The sequence below is a fragment of the Mercenaria mercenaria genome, unplaced genomic scaffold (assembly GCF_021730395.1).
Source record: "Mercenaria mercenaria strain notata unplaced genomic scaffold, MADL_Memer_1 contig_1277, whole genome shotgun sequence".
NCBI lineage: Eukaryota > Metazoa > Mollusca > Bivalvia > Venerida > Veneridae > Mercenaria > Mercenaria mercenaria.
The window spans coordinates 24982-50605 of NW_026459256.1; the positions used below are offsets into that span (position 1 = coordinate 24982).

At 35.9% G+C, this 25624-nt stretch overlaps 2 long non-coding RNA genes and 1 other non-coding gene across 4 annotated transcripts; all 3 read left to right on the plus strand.

Moving 5' to 3' along the window:
• Positions 1 to 1004: 1004 nt before the first annotated feature.
• Positions 1005 to 1086, plus strand: Trnas-uga (transfer RNA serine (anticodon UGA)). The gene has a single exon. It is a non-coding gene; the product is annotated as a tRNA-Ser (tRNA).
• A 726-nt stretch (positions 1087 to 1812) lies between these two features.
• On the plus strand, positions 1813 to 7063 carry LOC128551578 (uncharacterized). 2 transcript variants are annotated; one of them, XR_008368834.1, is made up of 3 exons: positions 1813 to 2012; positions 2232 to 3080; positions 3390 to 7063. It is a non-coding gene; the product is annotated as an uncharacterized LOC128551578 (long non-coding RNA). The 2 variants fall into 2 exon arrangements; XR_008368835.1 differs by having other exon boundaries at positions 2941 to 3080.
• A 2226-nt stretch (positions 7064 to 9289) lies between these two features.
• On the plus strand, positions 9290 to 25157 carry LOC128551579 (uncharacterized). Its single transcript, XR_008368836.1, has 6 exons — positions 9290 to 10004; positions 10483 to 10561; positions 14869 to 15001; positions 16001 to 16077; positions 18319 to 18417; positions 24670 to 25157. It is a non-coding gene; the product is annotated as an uncharacterized LOC128551579 (long non-coding RNA).
• The last annotated feature ends 467 nt before the right edge of the window (positions 25158 to 25624 follow it).

A 25624-nucleotide genomic window follows, 5' to 3' on the forward strand; every position in this document is an offset into this window, starting at 1 on the left:
TCACGTTACCGGCTGATTAGCTTCTGACGCAACAAAATTAACAGCTTACTTTGAATATTCTTTCGGGTCGCAGACATCTTATTGTGCGGATATTGCGTTTCGCCTACTGATCTGACGGACGCTTATTAACATTAACGAAGACCGTGATATCCCGAATTTCATCGGGGTCGTCGCACGCCCATGGTCTAAACCGGAACTCCATATTTTTTTTATTTGGATAGTATGTGTTGTTTGTATACCCTCGTATGTTACCGTAGTGGGATTCGATCCCGATTTTCGTCGCTTCGCGACGAAAATCGGTAAGATCGATTCCCTATTACAAGTGTTGAAAAAGAGAGCATTATTTGAAGGGACGAAAGCAGAGGTACAGAAAGTTTTACGATGAATTGTAATTCTCTAATTAGGGAAAAAATTACTGTACAAATGGCAAAACAAATGACCTAGCAAGTAAAGAACAATAAAAATACGTTTATAACATAGCAATTGCAAAATATAAGAGTAGAATACAAAAGGAGAAACTATGCATCATGTCTTGTTTATAAAACTTTTTTGTCTTGAAAACATATGACAATCTTGTAATTATTTCTTTAAAATATTTCAGTTTCAAATGAAGTGTAAATTGTTAATGCATGTGCTTACACCTCTATTCGATAATTAAACATTTTCACCTACTCCATAATTGCTAAAATGCCAATATGTGGTGTCTGTGAATTTCAGTTATATCCCATCAAAATGCATTAAAGATGGCTGACAGTACTCATGTTTCCTTACAAAAAAGTTACAGCTGAAATTTTAAGACATGACCATTTTACGGTTGTAATTTTTACAGGTGTATTTTTGAGAGCTGCATGTTTTACACCTGTAAATTTCAGTTGTATTCCTTGTAATGTTCCACGTACAGGTCTTTTACAGCTGTAATGAAAAAGATAGGTCTTTTACAGACGTTTTACAGCTGTAAAACAGGTCCTATTTTCACTATTTAAAGATAATTTTAATATAAATGAGCTGCGATGGCCGAGTGGTTAAGGCGTTGGACTTGAAATCCAGTGGGATTTTCCCGCGTAGATTCGAGCCCTGCTCGCAGCGAATCTTTTAGGTTTTCTAGGCGAATCTGTGTACACTCTACTTTAAGCACTGCTGCAGCACTAACAAACCTCATAGTATATTTCTCTCATGGTCTGTCAGTATGTCACAAAATGATAAAATTGATACAAATATGTAGGGTATGGCATGTACTAAAATATTTTTCGGATATCAATTTCTTTATGTCCTGGCAACAGCTATGGGACTTTTTTGAAATGAGCCCATGTGTACATTATCATCTAACAAAGAAGCCTGCAATTGTAGTACTGTCTTCATTAATAACAATTGTGCATCTTTATTTTTATTATGAAATACATAACCATGAATCGAACAAAAGAAACTAGCTTTACACTTCACAGTTCAAGATTTATGTTTGTTTTTCAGTTCCATTTTGAAAGATTTTGGTAAAGGGGATGCAAACAGGCTTGGTTTGATATACAGTACAGGCTCCTAAATATGATAAATCGTTATGGAACCACCAAAAAAGTTTTTATACATATTCGCATCATGTTAATATTCACAATTAGTACTTAGCTATGCAATATTTGACACAATATTATTCATACAAACTAGAGCTATTCAATCTGAGCTGAGGATTTAGTCTTAATTTCTAATGTAATACCACCTAATTATACTAAAAATTAGGCGTATTCAGAACTGGATAAGAATATGTTTCAGTCCTCTATTTTACAAAACACGTACTTCTTCTTTTTTCATCTTTAGTCTTGGAGTATGAACTGACCCATGTTTTTCAAGAGCACGGCACGAGTTTAGAGCAGTGCATCGTGATAACTCGAGAACTCGACGACAACTTGGATGATTTGCGAGCAGACGAATATGCGGATGTGACGTAAGGAAAACCGCGCAAAAGAACCTGGAATGTCTGCAAAAGGCTCCGAAAACTGAAACAAGAAATATTGCCTCAATAGGTTGGTGAATAAAATTGAGCATAATAAAAACAGAAAAAAACAACAAACATTCATAAAGTCCTTCAACATATTTATATAGTTTAGAGTATAGACTGTAATCTGAACTTGTAATTGAAATCAACGATGTCGAAAAAAGGATGAACCAAAAGTTAGTTGTAATATAATACATGCACGTTTACAAAACGTGGTACATGTTTCTCATCACTGACACTATTCCAGGTATCGGATCAGTACATCTTGCCGTTCCAAACCTCTTGGGTTCCGGGAGGTGTCCGTGTAGGCGGTGGCCGGATGCATCAAACATACCTAGACAGGATGGGAAAGCACGTTTATGACGTAATCAAAAGACGTCTGCTTAAAGGCTTCAAAGAAGAAAGTCACGATCACAAAAAGCATTCAAAACTGTTTGATGAAGTTTCATAGCATGTTCTCTTTTATCAACAGAGGTAACACAAGGTTTACGGAAGGTCGGTGGTTCTATCCAGGTGCCCGCCCGTGATGAAATAATGCACGGAGGGGCACCTGGGTTTTTCCTTCACCATTAAAGCTGGAAAGTCGCCATATGACCAAAAAAATAATCAAAAAAAATAATTCCGTACAAACGAAACTCTATTTAAATATGGTACTTGTGTAGATATTTATAAAAGACATTACATAGGTGTTATTAACATCCACATTAGTAATTCTTTGACGGCTGTGAAAAGCTGCCCCGTACCTGGACTCTGACAGTGTTGTTGTGATTGTTGTTTCTGTTATTTCTATTCCTTTAGGGACATTGAGTTCTTTCAATGCTGCTTTATAAAGAGTTCCGCTTTAGCCGGTGTAGGGGTGTATTGCAATTCTCATTACCTCACACGAACAGACACGGTAAGTTGATATATGCTTCCAAAGTATTTATTCATAAATATGAATATTCACATTCTTTCAGATCTCAGAATTATCAGGGCATGAAAGAAACGTTACATGTTCCACGTGTTATTCTGTTCTTGTTGTACATGGGCGCTCGGGCTGTGGAAATTCGTCTGTTCTTGCTAAAGCAGAAAAAGAAATACATCGATGACTTAGAGGGTAGGTCAGACTTTGAACTTAGTTAATATATCACAGGATTAAAAAAAATGACTTTCAAAAATGTGTATGAAATTAAATGTCACTATATTCTATGCTACTATTAATCAAATTCATTAAGATGCTTAATTATATTACGTCAGCGTACAGTAATTATTTACTGATTAGTATTTCAGTTGAAAGTCTGTACTTTTTCTTTTCCGGGTACCTTTTCTCTACAAACACACTTTTTGTATAGTAATACTTGTAAGATTATATGATTGTATTAACAATGTTTATAATAATGATATAATTTTTAAAAATTTTCTGCAGCCAGAATGTTGCGACTGAGGTACGGTCTTTTGGTTCAACGAAAGAATCCACAAGTATTCGGAACCTCTTGTACAATATCTGTCAACAACTTTTCCTGATATACAACGCAGAATCCAGTCAAGTACCAACGGTACGTAGAATTAAATACATTGCTTCGATTTTAAAGTTAAAAAAAGCTTTAGATTTTATATTGAAAACAGATGAAACAGCCATCCAAATAGAAGTAATGCATACTTATATGGTTACAAAGCGCTACTTTCAATGCTGCACATTAACTTTTACATTTAAGGGAGGAGGTATTTAAAAAAAAGAAAAACAATATATTAAATAAAAACTTTCTACTTTGCTCAGTAGTATTCAAACCTTTGACAAATACTGAAGAAAACAATAATGGTAAATACTTTAAATAGGACTTAACACGAAATTGGTGTATTTTAAGTTCATAACGGAAAAAAGCGGCTACCACATCTGAAAAAGGTATTATGAGCCTTAAATAATTTCAGTAAACAACAATGTTTAAACGTGCCTTGTTAAATTGCAAGTAAATAAAACATCACTATGATAATTGGTAAAGTAAGCAGAATTCTGTATCCAGTATCAAGTTGTTATGTACGTATACACGCAATACGTTCCGAATGAAAACCCCTTTGTTCTTAAATCTTTTGTTCAATGAAGCTTTGAAGTGGGCGACTTACACTGTCCTGGAGTCAAAGGTACCCGATTCAGTGAAAAAAATGGCGGCAATCAAATTTGGGCAGTTGGAGATGAAATACGGCGAAGCACTTGTTCGTTGAGCTATAGGTTACATAGCAGTATCACGGAATGGAGTGATGGACCACGAGATGTTAGACCTCTTTTCATTGGTTGACGCGGTTATGGGTGAAATTGCTCCACATTACAACTTGTTTCATTGTGGTATCGCATCCTAGAAGAGTTGTTCCTATACATACAGGAGGTGAAAGCGGACAAAATGGTCCCATTCCCATTTCTGTGAGGCAGCCAATCCAGCGTGACAAGGCACCGTCATACCATAAAGTGATGGCAGATTATTTCCTTGACCTAAACCCCTACCTTGGAAATGACAAGGGTGTTTTGCGATACGTGTCCGAACAACCGCTCTACTTGGAATCGAAAGATGCGATCAACGACGGCTCTATGCATGTTTACAAACTGCAAAAATTTAATGAACTCCCACATCATTTACTCTTGTCGAATTTAGTGCAGCAACACAAAACTGAGACAATGTGCGGTTTTGAATGGGCACTAGCCAAACTATGCGGAACCTCTCTCCGAAGTCTCGTAAAAGAGTACCACATTGGCATTGAAATGGAGCCGTCCTACCTTGACCTTAAATTAATGTCGGATACTCTTCAGCTTTCAGCAACAGCAATACAACGCGATCCACGACAGTTGGCCGGTCAAGTGGTTGGGTGACTGCAAGGTGTTGTAAACAGGGATATTCCCTCCACTCTCGGAGATCCACCGCGGTACCCGTTTATACATTCAATGGTAACACAAGCAAAGAATACGTCGATACCAGCACTACAGTTCCATCTATAGAGTGTCTTACAGAAACTGGAGGTATATTGTATGACTTTTTATCTGGTCACACGAAGCTTATAACTCCTGTTACAACGATCACAGACGCACAACGAGCCTTAACTGCATCAGAGGACTGCATTTAAGAATAAATATATAATTTCAGAAGAAGGTAGTTTCATTAAAGTGTGGTCACTGGCAGACAAGGAATGTTGTTTACTTGTTGACCAGTACTTGGACCCACCTATTTTAAGTGAAGCCGGGGAAGGAAAACTTCTTGTAGCGTTCTTTCAAGGAGTGCATTGAAAACATGGGTCTGAGTGATCAATTCAGGCATGTATGCGAAACGAAAATTGAAGGCGACAGTGTGTTTATTGACAATTCTGTCGTACTCGCTTCAAATTCATATGGCGGTCACGTGTTGCTCGCGTTTAGAGGAGCAAATTCGGCGATGATCCAGCATGCGCAAAACTCACGCATTGGGACAGAAGAACTGAAAGCAACGCCGCGAGACAGAAACGTCGAGAGAAGGCGCGGGAAAAAGAGAGAAAACATCTGGAAGAGATTCTGAAAAAGAAGCAAAATGCATTTGCACAGTTCATTATCAGTGGAGACTTAAATGGTATTGTTGCGTTCGCACATCACTTATACGTCTTTAACGTAGATTCGAAATTGCACATGCAGACATTAGAGAATGAAAGTTCAATGTTGTTTCTGCGGCCTTGAACTATGATGGCAGTTGTCATGTTCATACAAACTATGACGAAACATCAAAAGTGAGTTATGTCACATTATGGGATACTGAAACAGGTCAAGTAAAGAAGCGTCTTAAAAAACGAAATTGATGTTCTTGCTATTGCGATAACAGATGATGGTTCCCGTATTGTTTTTGGAAAAGCAAACAAAGAATTGCGCATTTGGGATCCAAATAGAAAGACCCCAGATGCTATAGAGAGGATTAAAGGCTACGATAGTTTGGAATTTGGTGTTGGAAGACAACTAATTACCCTCAACAATGGAAAACGTGTTGTCGTTTTTGCAGGTGATATTTCTGTTTGGGACTTAAAGAATGCCACCCTTTTGGCTGCCTTCACACCAGATACACGAACCGAGGTAGTGAATGCTGTAATGAGCGGTCAGCTGATTACAATAGGCGTGCACGAATTTTACGAACTCGTTGTTCTGAAAATAAGCGGGAAAGATGTTAAAGCGATTTTTGATGTTGAACATGAAGAATTGTTCGGAGAAATAACTGGTGACACATCTGATGAAGAAAATGATGAAGATAATGATTACATTAAATTAAGTTTAAAGCAACTACACGTAGGTCGATGAAAATGTACAGTGTAGATCTAGTTACAAATTTATCAGTGAATGCAAATGGATTTCGTTGTCGCCTATCTCCGGCATGGCGCTAAACAGGCGTCGTTGTAAATAGGTATCGTTGAAAGCAGTCAGGTATTGAAACAAGAATAGAACAAATGTTAAATATGGCGGACAAACGGATTACATAATTAATATATGAAATAGCTGTACATGATGTTAATTCGATCGAACAAGTTTTAAGTTAGTTCCGGCCGCTGAAGTAATGATAACTTGATGGCAATGGTGGTGCATACTAAAAAAACGGAAAAGAAAAGGTGCCTAAAAGATTCTTTAAAGATATACCATGCTCGTGTTTCACTAAAATATTTTATTATAAGATATCGACTTAAATGTATAAAAGTGGAGCCGCAATCACAATAAATATTATATCCAGTAACAGTAATGCGTTAAAACCAGTGGTGTAAAATATTCCTAAGTGTTATATACAATTATTTAGTGTGTAGAATTTTAAACCTAATACACTGTACTGTGTATTCACACTAACCTGTTTATTCTTTGTCTACATAATTACTGTAAAAATAATTGTTAAAGATTTGGGCATAATGCATCTTCAAAGAAACTTAATTACAGTTTGCAATTCAGTTGAACATGCATTTGTTAATTTTACATTGCTGGGTATACCTGCAGACAATGGTAGCTTATAAAGTTATATATTTGTAAGTTATTTCGCTGTTTTTTTTTTCTGTATAATTTTCTGTCTATTTTAGGAATGATACATATACTTATATTTGAACTGTTTAAATTTTGAAGTTTCCTGTGATACTTTCATGTGATATTTTTGTTTGAAACTTATTTCATGTGTCCATTGAATTTTTCAAATTTTTATTTAGACAGATACTTTTAAAAAAGATGTTTTTATACTGTTCAAAATGACATTTTGAATGTTGTTTAAAGTTGCTTTTGTATTAACCTTTTTTAATACTATACGTGCATGTGAATCAGTTTACAAAATATTTGAATAGTAGTTTGATATTTACATACCTTTTATGTCTCAAATAAATGAGATATTTTTGTTGTTGTTGTTTAAGAGTGTATGTAAATCGTATGTATCTTTGTGATATTCTAAAATCGATATGTTATTGAGATATTTTTAAGTTGTTTTTATATTTATTAACGTTATATTTTTCAGCATTTATACTTGATCTTTATGGCGATAATAATAAAAAATTGCTGATGTGATTGATTGCCGCTATGATATTGTCTAGTAGGTATTCAAACATTGACAACTACTGTAGATTGGGTAAAATTCACAAAGGTTTTATTTTCGTAACAATGTCACTCGCGAATTCCAAATATTGCTGAATAGTAACTGCATCGTGTCCTAAAACACAAACACCGTACGCAAATTCTTATCACCGCGAATAAGGCCACTCGCAAATTCCAAATATTGATGAATAGTATCTGCAAGTATCTGCATCAGTTTCTTAAAAACAAACACCGTTCTCAAATTCTTACCTCCGCGAATAAGGCAACTTGCAAATTCCAATTGTTGGTGAATAGTATCTGCATCATTTTCTAAAACACAAACACCGTACGCAAATTCTTACCGCCGCGAATAATGCCACTTGCGAATTCCAAATATTGGTGAATAACATCTGCATTATTTTCTAAAACAGAAACACCGTCCGCAAATTCATACCACCGCGAATAAGGCAGTTCGCAAATCTAAATATTGGTGAATAGTATCTGTATCATTTTCTAAAACACAAACCCCGTTCGCAAATTTTTACTACCGCGAATAAGGCCACTCGCGAATTCCAAATATTGGTGAATAGTGTCTGCATCATTTTCTAAAACACAAACACCGTTCGCAAATTCTTACCTCCGCGAAAATGCAACTCACGAATTCCAAATATTGGTGAATAGTAACTGCATCTTGTCCTAAAACACAAACACCGTTCGCAGATTCTAAACACAGCGAATAAAGCTGTTAACCACGAAATTACTGAATAAAGTCTTCGCGAAAGTTACCCAATCTACAGTATTACTGTTTTGCTTCTCGCTGGTAAATTATGGTAAAGAGTGTAATTCTGAGCAGTTTCGATTTTGAAATAATATATTCTAAGACAGTGGGTCGTTAATGGCAATCGGTAATTTCCGTTCAACTACGTTTCCTATGTAATTTCGGCATTCTCCGGTGGTTAAGGAAACCGTTGCTTGTTTAAACTTTATTTACGGTCCGAATAGTGCCGAAATAACGGATGAGAACACGAAATTGCACGGAAATTGCCGAGTGCCATTAGGATTAAGTATCAATTTACATGGTACTGTTGATATATCAAACAGGAAACTTTTTACGTCAAATTCTACCACACTTGAAACTTCTACATGCTTCCTTCTGTCAATTTTGCAATCATGATAATTTTCTTTACAAACAGTTTTCGTCTTTTCTAACTCATTTTTATTGTAATGTGCCTATCGATATAGCTCTGCACGTGCACCTGCCCTTGCACGCGAACATTAGGGTTCGTTTTCTAGGCGCTAGCATCTGAAGGGAGCAAGCTGTATATGCTCTACATGAGTCTATAGCTCTACCTATGTAGATGTCAGGATATAGAAGTATAAGAGGCCTGGTGGGTCAGTCAGGAGTGTAGATCATGTACTCTGTAGACAAATGGCCCTGGGTTCGAGTCCAGGTCAGACTTAATTTCTATTCCACAGTTCCTTCATACGCGGGGGAGAGGGGGGGGGTTGGGGGAGCGAGCATCTTCGGGTTTGTAACAAGTATATGGTTACTACACTACATAACACAACACAACACCAGCTCAAGGTTACTAGTTTTAATGAAGTAATAAGTATCTCTTCTTAGATATAGCACTTAGCTCAACGTATGGTTATAGATAATAAGCTTATCGTATAGATTAAACTCTTTGTAGTAGCTCTACATGGTGTACAGTAGAGAAAGGATTATATAACGGTAGTCAACAAGAGTATATCTATTAATAAGAATATATATGTATACGTTCATAGTTTTCTTGCGCAATATAGTCTTCTGAGTCGTGTAGATCTAGTGTAAATTCTATAGAGTTTATCCATAGGAGTTCTCTGGGTGGGGTAATTTCGGGGGAGACCACAAGTACCAGTTAGCATAGACCAGGGCTACTCATTGTAGGGCTTTATTGTTGTAGAAATATAGAGACAAACCTCGCTCTTCGGTCTAGGCATAAGTATGTTTACGTTACTAAGCTCTTCTAAATATAGAAGGTAAAAAATGATGTAGAGCTATTTGATTTGACCTCTAGTAAGGGTCACCTTCAGAGGAGATTTGATTGGCAAAGAAGAGACAGAAACCGGGGTATTTATACCCGTCATAGATGTTCTGCCTACGTCATCAACATGATGACGCAGAAGAGCTCCGATAACGCCTTTCTGGTGTTTCCGTGGACATTGAACTCGATTTATTTGGTTTCGTAAAGAATCGACCACAACCGGAAACAACCGAAGTAAACAACCAAGATGGAGTCTGACCTAGGTAGAGCAATGTAGAGATGAATATGACTTAAAGGACAAATAATGGTTTAGGGGCCAAGTTGTAATGGATACCCGGGCTAGTTGGTTAAGGAAGTTGATAACCAATTGAAACAGATAGGGCTGACCACCGACATCCCTGGATAAGCTGGGAAAACGAGGAGGGGCGGGCTGGCACTGATCTCCCGGTGAAATCTAAAATCTTGGACACAAAAGTAAACGGTAAATAACATGAAGATCTGACAAGGCGGGGTGCCTAACATTGCACCCTCCCTAAAAAGGTATTCGGTCCCCGAATAAGGTAGTACCGGTTAAGCGAAATAAGGAAACTGGCTTTAAACAACATCACATAACAATTATAATAAGTACAAAGAAGATAACCTTGTCAGAATTTGATATTCCATATTGTGCATTTCATAATGTAACCTTGAAAAAAAAGTTTGCTTTAAACAACATTACTTTACAATGAATAGATATGAAGAAATATAATATTGTCAAAATCTGATATCCTCTATGGTATTATAGCACACACTATACCTTAAAATATTGTTTACTTAAACAAGGAAACAATGTTCTTAACAGTTCAGCATTTATACATTTATACCCTTTCAAACAATTAAGACTCTAGATTGAATGTCATGCATACATTTAGTAACAAGGTTATTCAAATAATACATTTACTCAACATTGCATATTTCAGACGTGGTAATGGTGAGGAGAGGTATCAATGGCTCAGTTATAATACAACACATACTACAAGATACTCCAGTCATTCCAAGGTAAATCTATAGCAATTCATAACTTTAGAACTACTAAGTTAAGATCAAGTTTCACAGTACTCTTAATCAACCATTCTTAAGGGGACGCATATTTTGAAATTAGAAAAAAGTGGGTGGGGTATGATAAAATTTACCTGCAAAAAAGTACAAGGTTTTGGTACATGAAATGGGTACTGTTACAACTGTTATAAGTGCACAAAGGATTGCTCACTAAAATAAAAATGAGAAAAACTGAAACAAGAAAGTTATTGTTGAATTACATAAGACTTCTTGTGTACATTCAAAGTCAACAATCAATACTATTTTGTGCGAAAATAATAGTGCTTCACCTTATCCAAACATTTATCAATCTCCTACAGATTCTAATTTAAAGAAAAAAAGTGAAATAAGTTCACCGTCTTGCTTTTCATTTTGCATATGTAAACTAAAATACATTATTTAGTTTGTTTACAAAGTAGTGCATAAGAAAAGATACGGTGGTCAAGGAATGCCACATTCCAAAACTAAAAGAGTATATTCCCCTTATTACATTAAACATTTACCGTTACAGAAGTTGAGCGGCTTACAATAAGGGCCTAGAAATGTTGCCATTATTAATTTTCAACGATGGTATTCATGAACTACAATGCACTTAAATACCAAAACACATTCAACAAACTTTTGAAAATGTATTGTCTTAAAAATCCCTAAAATAAGGTATGAAATTTGGTTGAGAGGTCCAATCAATGTGTATATGTGCAAAAGTAACATTCTAATCCTGTTCACAAAACTTACTAATACACAGCAGGAATGTCAATGATCAAAACTGGAGGAATATACAGTTATCCTCACTTTAATGTCATTTATAATTTGTCCTTGAATTCTCCACCATACTTTTCATAAATCTGTTTGCACGAGTTGCACGATATTGCTGTCATTCGCGTAAAAAAAACGGGGTCAGATAAGTTGTAAATGCAATATCATCTAAACGTCATTAATGGATTATGCAGTTTAAGATAATCTTTATCTCATAACGTAATGAACAAGTATAATGTTGTAACAACAACTATACTTACACTGATGTAAGTAGCAGTCGGTTTATAAGTGACTTTATTGATTCATTTTGTGTTTTGTTATTGTTGTCAAAAAGTATAACGGAAGTGCCTCACAACTGAAGCGGAAACCAGTTTGATGCGCGAAGTAGTCCACTGTAAGTAATATTTTTTGATAAATGTCCACATAAATTAATAATTTTCTAATATTAAAGACGAAGATCTGAATAGGATTCATTATTTGATAAGAAATTGTAATCATCGAAATGTTTTTTTTTTTTTTTAAATCATACACGTGCTGACACCTAAGTTGCCTCCCGTTGTTTATTAGAGTTACCTTTCGTCCGGCGCAGTAATAGTTTTGCAGTGAATCGCCGAGAAGTTGTGGGAAAATTAAAAACCATGCAAATAAACTAAAATTAACCACATTTTCAAGATGAGTTTCAAGTGATCGACATTATGCATTTAACCCGCCTTACCTGTGTAGCATCTTAGATATCTGTTCTAAGGTATTCATTGTGTAGAATGTCATGTTATGCCCTTGCAATGCTAATCCCACTCTGATTTTTTTTGTTTACATTTTTCATCAATGAAAAATATGGCGTCCATCCCGAGCTGAAATGACGTGGCGTTAAATTTTTACATGTTTAAGCAAACCTGGTGTGTTACAAGGAAAGTTCCATCCCTTCAACATTATTTGTAACCCTGTTATTGTAAAAAACCTGTTATTTCCTTATACAAAAGCTTAATATTTTGTGTTGAATTTACTTTCACAAAGACCTCTGTTTTCCTATTTAATTTACATTCATAATACCACATCCTTATCCACAAAGTACTGAATATTACAGGTGTCCATCAGAATTATATGAGTTTGTGAATATGTTTTTTATCTTCCCACCATCGATTTCTTGAATATGCACCCCTTCCTCATTTCTGTATGAACTGTGAAGGTAGCAATATGCGTCCCCTTAAGAAAAGGTATAGCAACAATTTACCGTTAATACCAACTTTACAATTATGTCGGATATATTAAACAAATGAACAAGAAAGACATTTAAGTCCCAAACAATTTAACCTTTTTTTTTTAGCTCACCTGATTGAGTTTTTCTGATCACTCGATGTCCGGCGTCTGTCGTCTGTCTGTCAACTTAGATTGTGTATGCGATAGAGGCTGTATTTTTCAACCGATCTTCATGAAATTTAGTCAGAATGATTACCTTGGTGAAATCTAGGCCGAGTTTGAAAATGAGTCATCTAGGATCAAAAACTAGGTCACTAGGTCAAATCAAAGAAAAACCTTGTGTATGCGATAGAGGCTGTATTTTTCAATTAATCTTCATGAATTTTGCTCAGATTAATTATCTTGATGAAATCTAGGTCGAGTTTGAAAATAGGTCATCTGGGATTAAAAACTAGGTCAATGGGTCAAATCAAAGAAAAACATTGTGTATGCGATAGAGGCTGTATTTTTCAATTAATCTTCATGAATTTTGGTCAGAATGGTTACCTTCATAAAATCTAGGTCTAGTTTGAATATGGATTATCTGGAGTCAAAAAGTAGGTCATTAGGTCAAATCAAAGAAAAACTCTGTGTATGCGATAGAGGCTATGTTTTCCAATTGATCTTCATGAAATTAAGTCAGAATGATTGCCTTGATAAAATCTAGGTTAAATTTGAATATGGGTTATCTTGGATCAAAAATTAGGTCACTAGGTCAAATCAAAGAAAAACCTTGTATATGCAATAGGGGCTGTATTTTTCAATTGATTGTCATGAAATTTGGTCAAAATGATTGCCTTGATAAAATCTAGATCAAGTTCGAACATGGATTATCTGGGATCAAAAAGTAGGTCACTAGGTCAAATCAAAGGAAAACCTTGTGTATGCGATAGAGGCTGTTTTTTTTTAATTGATCTTCCTGAAAATAAGTCGGAATGATTGCCTTGATAAATTCTAGGTAGAATTTGAATATGGGTCGTCTGTAGTCAAAAAGTAGGTCACTAGGTTAAATCAAAGAAAAACCTCGCGTGTGTGATAGAGGCTGTATTTTTCAAGTGATCTTCATAAAATTTTGTCAGAATGATAGCCTTGATAATATCTAGGTCAAGCTCGAATATGGGTCATCTGGGTTCAAAAACTAGGTCACTAGGTCAAATCAAAGGAAAACCTTGTGCATGCGATAGAGGCTGTTTTTTTAATTGATCTTCCTGAAAATAAGTCAGAATGATTGCCTTGATGAATTCTAGGTAGAATTTGAATATGGGTCGTCTGTAGTCAAACAGTAGGTCACTAGGTTAAATCAAAGAAAAACCTCGTGTGTGTGATAGAGGCTGTATTTTTCAAGTGATCTTCATAAAATTTTGTCAGAATGATAGCCTTGATAATATCTAGGTCAAGTTCGAATATAGGTCACTAGGTCAAATCAAAGGAAACCTTGTGTATGCGATAGAGGCTATATTTTTCAATTGATGTTCATGAAATTAAGTCAGAATGATAGCCTTGATGAAATCTAGGTCTAGTTTGAATATGGGTCATCTGGGATCAAAAACTAGGTCACTAGGTCAAATCAAAGAAAATACTTGTTTTTTCTCCAATTTTAATGATAATTGATCAGAAATGTTTTTCCATGAAATCACTAGGTCAAACATGTTTACACTGTTATGGTGTATTATGGTGTGTTTCTCAGGTGTGCGACCTAGGGCCATCTTGGCCCTCTTGTTTTTTTGGTTGGGTTTAACATCGCATCGACACATTTTAGATCATATGGCGACTTTCCAGCTTTGATTGTGGAGGAAGACCCCAGGTGCCCCTCCGTGCATTATTTCATCCCGAGCGGGCACCTTGGTAGAACCACCGACCTTCCGTAAGCCAGCTGGATAGCTTCCTCACATGAAGATTTCAACGCCCCGAGTGAGGCTCGAACCCATATCGATGAGGGGCAAGTGATTTAAAAACAACTTAACTAGATTTAACTTGGTGCAAAAATCTACAACAAAACTACGGCTGTTCCTGACGCCTAGGGAAACAGCGATATGCTCATAGGTAAGTACCTTTAAACCTTAAGTTATTATGATTTAACAATATCAAGGGTATTCAGCTTCCTAAAATAAGTAATAAAAGTAAGTATTAATAACATATATAGGTGCATGCCATCACAATTGAGATCCCATATATTAAATTAGTCACATCCAGGTAAGCATAATTATGCATTCTTTTATGTCTTAACTTGCAATATGTCTTAATAACACAATAATAACAATCCATATATTTCTTAGTTTATTTCAGATTGCTGACTGGGAATGGATCAGTGTGAGGGTTTCTTGACTAAGGGATGCTTGGTCAGATGTGAGGGGTATCTGTGTCCTAATACAAGTGGTGCACTCATTTGGGGACGTATGGTAAGAGGAGGTATGCTTAAGTAATAGCCATTTTGATAATTCTTGGTATCCTCATAAAATGTGCCGGGCCTACTGTGATTTTAAAAATTGGAAATGCCACCGCTGCAGTTTCGCAGACCGGTCAAAACAGTATTTCAACTCAACCAGCTATGATCCATACAAAAGAATATAACATGGAATACTACTGCTGCAGTTTTGCAGGCCAGACTTAACCAGTATTCCAACAGAAATTTGATTGGACAAAATTAACTGAATCAGGCAATTACTAGTGTATGGACATAACCGTTATAAAATAAAATGATCAATCTGTGGCACAACAGAAGCTTATCAAAAGGTAGGGGGGACAATAAGAGCTTGCACAAAACCCTTTGGCGCCAAAACGATTATAGTATCAATGCCTGATAAGTGACTGCCTATTAAAGGAGAACACGGAGTTTTAACCCCAGGCCCACCGGCGTTGTCAAAACATCCACATGTAAAGTGTGGGAAAGTAGGATACATGTAAAGGGTGTACAGGCACATGTAAAATGTGTGCTCGCATGGCCTCCAATTTATCATTTAATATCACCGGGCATACCGAGAACCCTGCAAATGGCTCGAGCTAGAATAAAGACAGGCTAAATGGAAAGTCAGCAATAGTATAGGCCTAATATAATAAGTCTCCCAATAATAATAGTATCATCATCTCATAGTAGTATCAAAAATAATGTGGTGCTGACAATAACTGATCAAAATACAAAGAAAAGTTTGTGCAATAATGTAGTTAAAGCTAATAATTAATAATCTCAGATCCTGACTGTACGGAACCTTTTGTCAGTTAATAATAATCATGTCATTTACCTCCAATAATAACTTTAATATAATATTATCTACACGTATGTCAAGAATACCATTTAAGTAATAGTTTTCACATATTATTACACCTCTAATAATATAGTGTTTACTTTATCAGTAATTCCTCAAAAAAATCAATATTTCAACATCTATAATACACATTATAATTTTCTAGGTAAAGAAGAATGATTGTAATGTCATATCCGGGAAAGTGTCACACATGGGAATATCGATCACAACTTCTATATAAAGGTAAGATTTCTCTGACAATCACTGTTTAAATTACTTTAAATAACTTATAACACAAATTTCACTCACTGATAGTATTGATAACACTGCGGATAGTCAAAAAGTCTTTTATATCTTAGGGTCTGATGTGTCCCATCCCCTTCTTATAAAATGGGTTAAAGGCTAGGTATGAAAAGTGATTTAAAGTTTTGAAATTTTGAATTTGGAGCATTATAAAATATTTTTGACTATAACATTTAATTTTAATTACTGTAATATATTCTCAGATTTATTTTTATCAAGTTCATTTTCTTCAGCTGTTGTAATGTCCGGTGGGGTACTTTGATGTTCTGTTGTTTTTCTGTTGCTAATCAAGAAGCCACTGTTCTTTTGCTTTTTTCAATCGCCCTGAGTTTTGGTTTATGGTTTTCTAGAATTTTGATAAGTTCATTTATTTTATAATAATTTGCTTCGCGGAGTACTTCCTCCAGCGTGACCATGTACTTTGGTAGTAAGCCTTCGGGCATTTTACAGTTGTCAGCCAAGAAATCAAGAATATACTGAACATGTTTAGCGTTCCTTAAAATTAATATCGTGTTATTCTGTATCGGCATTCTCCCGTCATCCAGTTTGGCCAAGGCTGATTCTGGGGAATTCTTTAGTGTTTTGAATGTGCCGCTCACACTTAGGATGACAAATGAACCAACTTCTTGTACCATTCTGTCCATCTGGTCGTCTGCTGTCGTTGTTTTGTAACCTTCATCGTCTTTATTTTCGGAAAATTCAGCATGATCTTCTGTAATTATATCTTCATAACTGACTATTTTACGTGTGTCTGATATGTTAACATTTTCCCGGTCTGGTATCTTATTTGCTTCGGGATACAGAACAAATTCATTAAGTGGTGAAAATGTCTTTATCTGGGTAGAATTTTTGTTTTGTGGAATTTTAAATGTTACATTTAGTGAGTCACAATTTTTCTTATCAAGTTCAGTGTCTTTCTTGTTACTTTCTTTGGTTTCATTTTCTTTCTTTCTGTCTTTTTGTTCTTTCTCATTGTCACTTTTCTCATGTTCATTGCCTTTCTTCTCACTTTCTTTGTGTTTCTCCTTTTTCTTATTTCTTTTTGTTCTTTGTCATTGCCACTTTTCTTATGTTCATTGTCTTTCTTGTCACTATGTTTATGTTCCTTTCCTCTTATACTCTCCTTCTGTTCTTTTTCGTTACCACTTTTCTTGTGTACAGTGTCTTCCTTATTACTTTCTTTTGTCTTACGTTCATTGTCTTTCTTATCACTTTCAATGTGTTCTTTCTCTTTCTTACTTTCTTTTTGTTCCTTCTCATTTCTACTTTTCTTATGTTCGTCGTCTTTCTTATCACTTTCTTTTTCTTATGTTCAGTGTCTTTCTTGTCACTTTCAATGTGTTCCTTATCATCACTTTTCTTCAGTTCAGTTTCATTATTTGCATTTACATTGTTGTCTTTGTCTTTCTTCATGTCATTTTCTTATTTGTTTCATAGTATTGGTTGTTTATTGTGTTCCATTCATTTTCTTTGTTTCTGTTTACTTGGTTGTCTTGATTTGTCACTTTGTTTTCTGTTTCTGTAATTGCTTCACTTAATTCAATTGAAGATACAAAATCCATTGACGTTCCCATGGTGTCTTCATCGTCAGATGAATCCTCCGACAGAAACAGGTCCTCATGCAACCAGTCTCTTTTTTGTTTCCTTTTAGGTGGAATTTTGGTCTCTGAGAGAGGTATTCTGTGACTTCCAGGAAAGGGTTTGCATAATTTTATATAATTTTCTTGTTCCATGGGCCTCTTTTTTGGTTTGACTATTTCAGCTTCCTTCCCCATCTTTTTGGTTTCGGAGTTCATTAAAGTAAGTTTGGCTTTCTTTTCCACCAAACATCTATGCCTGTAGTCCTTCGTGTAAAGCCATCCGCCACAGACGCTGCACACATAACGGAAGGCCATGTGGGTTACCATAACGTGTCTCACAGCATTTGTCTTCTTGGTGTATGTGGATTCCTCATCCGTCTTATGTGGGCATATATGCACCTCCAAGAAGCTTCCTTCAATATACAATTGGGGAAGTTCATTATAAATAAGGCTTAAGCCTTACACCATTTCGTAGACAGGGTACATAATATTAACTGGAAATATCAATAGTCTCAGATGTGGAAACCCTCAATGATTCTCTTTAACATCACTGGTTCCCAGAAGAAATTTAAGTAATTACTATTTATCGTTATATTTGCAGATATCAAGAAGATTGACGTCTAGATGAACATTTATGTTTCATGGTAATGATATGGTCAAAGGCTTGGTACTGTGGTATCCGATATTTATGTTGTGTTCGGTAAGAGTAATGTGGTAACATCATAAACAAAGATTGATTTTTTTGTGTGTAAATAAGTAACATCTCAAAGTACAAATCACTAATTCATGAAGTACACAGATTCTATACTGTTGATGTTGAGTATATCAAAGTTCTATTGTGGAATGAACCACTTTGGTGCATCTTCACCCTGATACTTCTCGAGTTTGTCATGATGAACTACTTGTAACTTAGCGTTCTGTGTCTGTTTTATCCCAAACAGTATATCACCCCATTTCCTAACTACTGTGTACGGTCCTGTCCAAGGATTCTCTTGTTTCGGGCTAAGTCCCTTACGTCGTCTTGAGTTGAAAAACCAGACTGCGTCTCCAGGCTCATAATTATTGTGGAAATAACCATTATCATACTGAGCCTAGAGAGAATAGAGATCTGAGAATAGTTTTAATGGGATACCTAGCACAGCCATAAATCTATTTATGAGTTTGGTGGCTACATATTTAGTTTCTAGTGTCTTTAGAGGTATTACTTGGAGGAATTTGGTGAAATAGCATCCAACAACGAGTATCCAGCGCATGCCTTTAGAAACAGGATAGGGACCCTGAATATCTAGTGCACAACTCTCAAGCGGCTGACCTACCTGTAACGGACCTTTCGCCGTTCTATGTGGTCGCTTTCTTTTTGCACAATCATCACATGTTTTACACCATTTTTCTATGTCCCTTTTCATTCCCCACCAATGGAATCTGAGGAGGACCTTAGCATAAGATTTTTTAACACCCAGGTGGCCTGCTGTTTCCCTGCTATGGAGGTGTTTAAAAATACTCTTCTTTAAGGATGTGGGGACCACAGTTACCCGTCTGAGTGATTTTGTGTCTGTTAATATTTTCTGATATAACATGTTACTCTCTACCTCTAGCATTGGAAAGTTGTGCCAATAGTGTTTCGTTTCTATATTGCTTTTTGCTATATCTTGCCATTCTAGTTTTGTGTTGTTAGTGACCCACTGCTTTACCTGGATTAGTATGTTGTCTTGAACTTGTTGTTTTCCCAAGTCTGCCAAGTCAGTTATTTCTGTGCTGGTTTGTAGTTTACTTGTAGACGGCTGTGAATAATTACTATTCAGATTGTCCATCCAGTTAAGGAAAAAGTGACATAGGGCTAGACTTCTGAAATTGCATAGTAACGATAGTTGAAGACCATTTCTTGATAAATGCGACTTCATTTTACAAGTTTATAAACAAAAGAGAAGACTTTGTAGACATTTCTCATTCTCTTTTCTATCAAAATATGAACATAAACCATTTTTTTCGTTTTAAACACCTTTCCCCCCAGTGACGCAACAAATTAGTTCACATGCCTTTGTAAATAATTATTATATACGTATGCTGCAAAAATGGTACTTGGTCACGGGGGGTGGGGGGAAGTGTTTAATATTGAAAAAAAACTACGTACAGGGTGTAGGCAAATGAATTTTACATAAATATTTGATACTTATTGCATGTGTTTCCTAAACTTTACATATCTACAGCTTTATTCATAAATATTTCAAGCATAGGAAACACTAAACTAAAAAAAAAACAGAGGACATAGAAAGTCAAGCTAGAAAACAGACTGATCCTTACAAGTATATCTTATGAATTTTTCAATCAGATCTATTACCTCTTGACAGTCGTAAGTCCGTCGGTTGAGTGTCATCAGGATTGAGACAACTGCGTCTGTTGAAGTCAAGAACCAAGCAAGTGGCTGATATTAGACATATTACATATATATGTGTCTTCAAACATGACGAAGAGATACAGACGAACTTGTGTGGGAATAGTGCCATTTTGGTGCAAATTATTTACCTTTTGTAGGACACAATTAAAACGAACCTAGAATGCATTTTAAGAACAACATTTGCTTTTATTCGATCCAGAATCCCATACCCTAACAGAACTACACCAGACACCATCTCTCTCCTTAACTGACCCAGTTGCTTCCGAACTAACACTGACACCCATAGAACTAACACTGACACCCCCAGAATTAACATCAATTCGCTCACACGTCTGAAACTTATTTCGAGGCCAACTGATATACTAGTTAGGACTTCAAAGAACTAACACAGACACCCCAAGAATATCTACATAAATGTTGATACTAGCTAGTGAAGTTCCCTTCCACTGATATAAAATGATAAAAGTAAGGCATCCCTGAACCCACAGTGGAATACGCTTCAACTAAAAAAGGCCAACTACGCCAATGTATGGCGAGCTACATCACTGCATGTACTCAATAATAACCCTCCACACAATGCCCGGTCAGTATTGTACATGTGTAAATACAGTATAGCAATAGATGTATAGAAAACAAACAATAGGTTATGATCAATGCATCAGTTATCATGGGCACTCGGGTGGAAATTACTGAAGTACAGTTATGGGTCCAAAAGTTTTGTTCCACTTTTATTTTTTCCTTTTCTTTTATTCTAAAGAATGTCAATAAAACTGATAATCTGCATGGTATAAGTTTATTTATTGTGTTGCATTATTTCATGGTAGACATACCTTAAATGCAAATGCTTATTTTAACTAAAAATACACATTTAAAATTTTTCAAAAATATGTCCTTTAGTTACAAACTGTTCGAATTTCAAGAAAACAGATATGAAATAAAATTATTTTTTTGTGACAGTTTGTTAGGAATATATCTTATTTATCAGTATTTGAAGCCATTATATAAAACTATCAGGTATTGAAGTCAAGAAATAGCATTGAACTTAGGGCAAAATCCCTAGCATAATGTTCGATGTCCTTTGTGTAATGGCTTAGCCACGGTGGCGCGATCATTCTGAGAGAGTATGAGCAAAGTCCGAGCCAAGAACGCAACTGGCGGACATTTTGAGGTCTCGGCCAATTTCTGATTGCTTCTGTTTTCTTAGGGCATGGTTCTATACCTTTCTCACTTATTTGATGGCCAAGGAAATTCAGGACGTTCTGAAAGAAATAACATATGAAAGGCGAAGCTGACAGTTTTAAACCTGAAAGTCTTATTCTTTCAAACATTTGTCTGAGGTCTGCTAAGTGCTTTTTAAATGTATGAGAGTGACAGAGCAGGTCATCAAGGTATATAAGGCAGATCTTATACACTAAGTGTGTCATGACTTTCTCCGTCAGTCTCTCGAACACTGCTGGGGATGTTGCCATACCGAAAGACATTACTTTCCACTTTTGTGTCTATCTTCTACTTTTATTGAGATTTGATGGTAAGCAGACCTACAAACTATAGATGAGAAAAATTTGTACCACCCTAGATATTCTATACTTTGTGAGATTTTGGGTAATGGATGTGCATCAAACTTCACTTTTGTGTTAACCTTCCTGAAATCTATACAAAAACGAATTGATTTCCCGTCTGGGTTTGGGACAATACTACGGGACTGAGCCATGCAGAATTGGTAGGTTCAATAAGGTCTTTTTCGAGAAGTTTCTGTATTTCTTTCCATACCGTCTCTCTCTCTTTGCAAGTGGTATTCTGTAAGGTGGAGTTCTGACTGGTTTGTTGTCACCTGTATCAATTGTGTATTCTACAAGATCTGTATGACCTATATCATCATCAGATTTGGAGAAAATATCTTGAAATTCACAAAGTAGGTCTTTAACTTCTTTCTTCTCTTCTTCGGTCAAGTCTTTCGTACTTCTTTCATAACACTCTTTTAAATGGTCAGGGATTTCTTGCGATGATATGTTTGTCAATTTACTGGTCCCAGGGATATGATCTCGGGTAATTCTGTGCCTACTTATGTAGCGATAACTGTGTTCTTGTAGAGACGGATTGGTGTATTCTCTAAATTTGCTATTCTTATCGGTATGAGTCCTAACTTTGGTTCTACGTTTTTGTACTAAGGCTCTAGCCACTAATATGTCATGGTTTTCCAGAACGTTCTGACTGGCTTCAACAACACCTGGCTTATCTTTTGGGTATGAACCAATAATTCTACCTGTGATTATCATTTCTGTATCTGGAAGTACCTCTATGTCATCTGTTATTGCTATTCTGCACATGTGAACCTCTCTCTCTGCTCTTTCGAATAACAGTACAACCGTTCACCATTTAAATTTATCATGTGTTTGCTAAATAGAAGGTCACAATATTGCGACAAAATGAAATCTCTACCTAATATAAAATCATTGCGTATTTCAGCTAAAAGTACCCAAATCTCAAAAGTCTGACTGCCTATTTCAAGTTTTATTTTAGCTTTGCCTTAAAATAGGGCTGTATCGCCTGTAATACCAAGAAGGTTTGCATTTACTGGGAGTATCTTAGGTTTCTCTGTCTCAGAGTATTTATCTAGGAAAGAACTTTTAAGAATGGTAGCATTAGAACCAGTACCAATCAACATTGTAAGGCCATGACCCTGAACTTTAGCAGGCATGAAAAAGCCTTCATATTCTGTATTAGATTTTATGTTCAATATCTCTTGGCCCTGTTGTTGTTGTTCGGTCGTCCTGCGCCCCCCCCCCCACCCCAGGATGACCTTCTCTCGTTTCCCAACAAGTTTGCTTGGGCGCTGCTGTAAGTTGACTGTCTGCTTTGTCTTCAGCTGTGAACTTTGGTAGCGTTCTGTTCGTTCATTTGGGGTGTATCTTGTTTGGTTGTTGTACCTCTGTTGTCGTTCTGTAGGGAAATTGATGTACGCCTGGTTTGACTGATCTCCCATGTTTGTAGATGTTGGTAGCGGTTGGATTGTGGGTTGAAGTTTTGTCTATCTGTATTGATATTGTATCGGTTGTTTCCTCGGTTTTGGATCATACGCCCCTGGTTTGATGTCTGGCGTTTAAAGTTGCGAATTTCTTGGATCAAGGTATTCAAACTTTCGGTCAATGACTCTAATTTTTGGTCTTTGGTTCTTTGTGGTTGCTCTATTTGTTTTTGTGAGGTTGCTACATTTACTGTCATGTTTTTCTGCTTCTCTGCGATTCTGTATGCTTCCCATCTTGTGGCCGTCTGTTCTGAATGTGAGAGTGATCTTAAGTCTGCTTCTCTTAGTCGAAGTCTCAAGTTTGAGTCTGAGAGGGAATCAATAAAATAGTCCATTGCCATTGATTCTATGACATCTGCGGGTACTTTGGGGTAAGCTAATTGGGTCATTTTCTTTATGCTCTGTGCACTTCCTGATATGGATTCATCATGCTTTTGTCTACGATTACGAAGTTTCACCTTAAATACCTATTTGATTTACAGACCCATATCTCTCTGTTAATTTCTGTACTAGAACTCTGTAGTTAGTTTTCTCTATTTCTGGCAGTTCTGTAAGGACTGGACGAGCATTGCCTACTAAACTACTAGCTAAGTATAACCCTTTGGCAGTCATATTCTATTTGTTGTTGTTGTTTTTTTTTAACAAATTATAAATGATTCTGGTAATTCATAAATATCTTCTCTACTATCATATTTTGGTGACTTTAATTTTATATCACAGGAAGTGTCATTGGAGAAGTTATCCCCCATGTTCAAGTGTGGAAAGTCAATCTCTGGATCTGGGCTTGCATTTGAAATTCTTCTAGATTCTTCTCTTGTGATGATTCTTGGTAATTATGTGTGATTTCGTCTCTAATGTTCTCTAAGTGTCTCTCTATTCTTCCCTCCATCTCTTTCATCATGGTCATGTACATCATTTCTATTTCCATCATTAGTGACTAAGTCATGGCTATTGTAGTTTTGGCCGTTTGCTTGTATTTCAACGTCTTCTCTATCAATACTCATTTTCAAGTGTTTTTTATGTCTTAGCTTAATACTGAAATTGAAACAATATTCATTTATCAATGTGGTCATATAAATTATAATACACATGTTTTATTTCGCGATCATGTGTGTGTAAATCTGAGTCTCTGTGATTTCTCATGGTACCGTTGTTATTCTGAGATTCTTGTCTGAGTCTCTTGACTTCTTGTTAAAGTAAAATCATCTTCTCAAAAAGTTCTTGTTTCTCTTGTGATGATTCTTGGTAATTATGTGTGATTTCGTCTCTAATGTTCTCTAAGTGTCTCTCTATTTTTCCCTCCATCTCTTCTCTTTAATCATGGTCATGTACGTCATTTTTATTTCTAGCATTAGTGACTAAGTCATGGTTATTGTAGTTTTGTCCGTTTGCTTGTATTTCAACGTCTTCTCTATCAATACTCATTTTCAAGTGTTTTTTTATGTCTTAGCTTAATACTGAAATTGAAACAATATTCAGTTATCAATGTGTTCATATAAATTATAATACACATGTGTATTTTATCTCTTCAGCTTCGAGCAGGACTTGTTGTGACCGGTAATAGAACGTCTACAGTCTATGAGTGTATAGTTAGTGTACACTAAAGGAGGTCCTTAGGTCCAATGGAACTAGCCATTAAACCTGTGGAGCTGAAATCCAGTATCCAGGGATTGCGCGCTAATCGTGGTTACCAGATGGCCAATCATAATCCCCTTGTAGCATAGACTGCAGTTTGTTTTTGAAATTATCTTTTCCTGAAATTACTATTTGCAATAAAATCTTTGGCTCTGTGTTTATTCTAGACTTACAAAGTCTGTTGAGATCAAATAGTCTGTAATAATATTAATTTCTTCACACGGACACTAAATTATTTTCTCAGAAAAACATTTTCTCTCTAGGCTCATCTCAACAGACTTATAAAATGCGATTCTGATGTTTGATTTTTCTCTAGAATTGAAAGAAAGCTAAGCCTTTTTCATGCAGAACTGAAGTAATTGGTTAGGCATTTATAGTTGCTGAATAGCTGCTGCAGAACTTTTTTTAACATTCACATCTTTCGAAATGTTTTTTTTTTATTTGTTTACATTATTCAAAGAACTATAAAATACACAGAATGGCAACTTGGGGTAATCCCGCCTCATCTCGTGTTAGCGTGTTATCTTATTTCAAAGCGTTTGCCAACTTGATCAATCATGATCAAATCAACAGACGCTTACTGAAGTATAAAACTGGTGGTACGCTCGGCACATAATAAACCAGTTTGTGTCGTATTCAAACGAAAACTGTTGATTTCTCAGACTTTCAGTCATAAATTCTTTCCTTCCTCGTGTAGTAGTACTGTAAATACTAATAACATTAAAAATGCACCATTATCATGATAAACAAATGATCCGAAAGTAACCTTATTTCAAAGCGTTTGCTGACTTGATCAATCATGATCAACAGATGCTTACAACGAGATCTCATTCAGTTGTCACAGGATGTTGG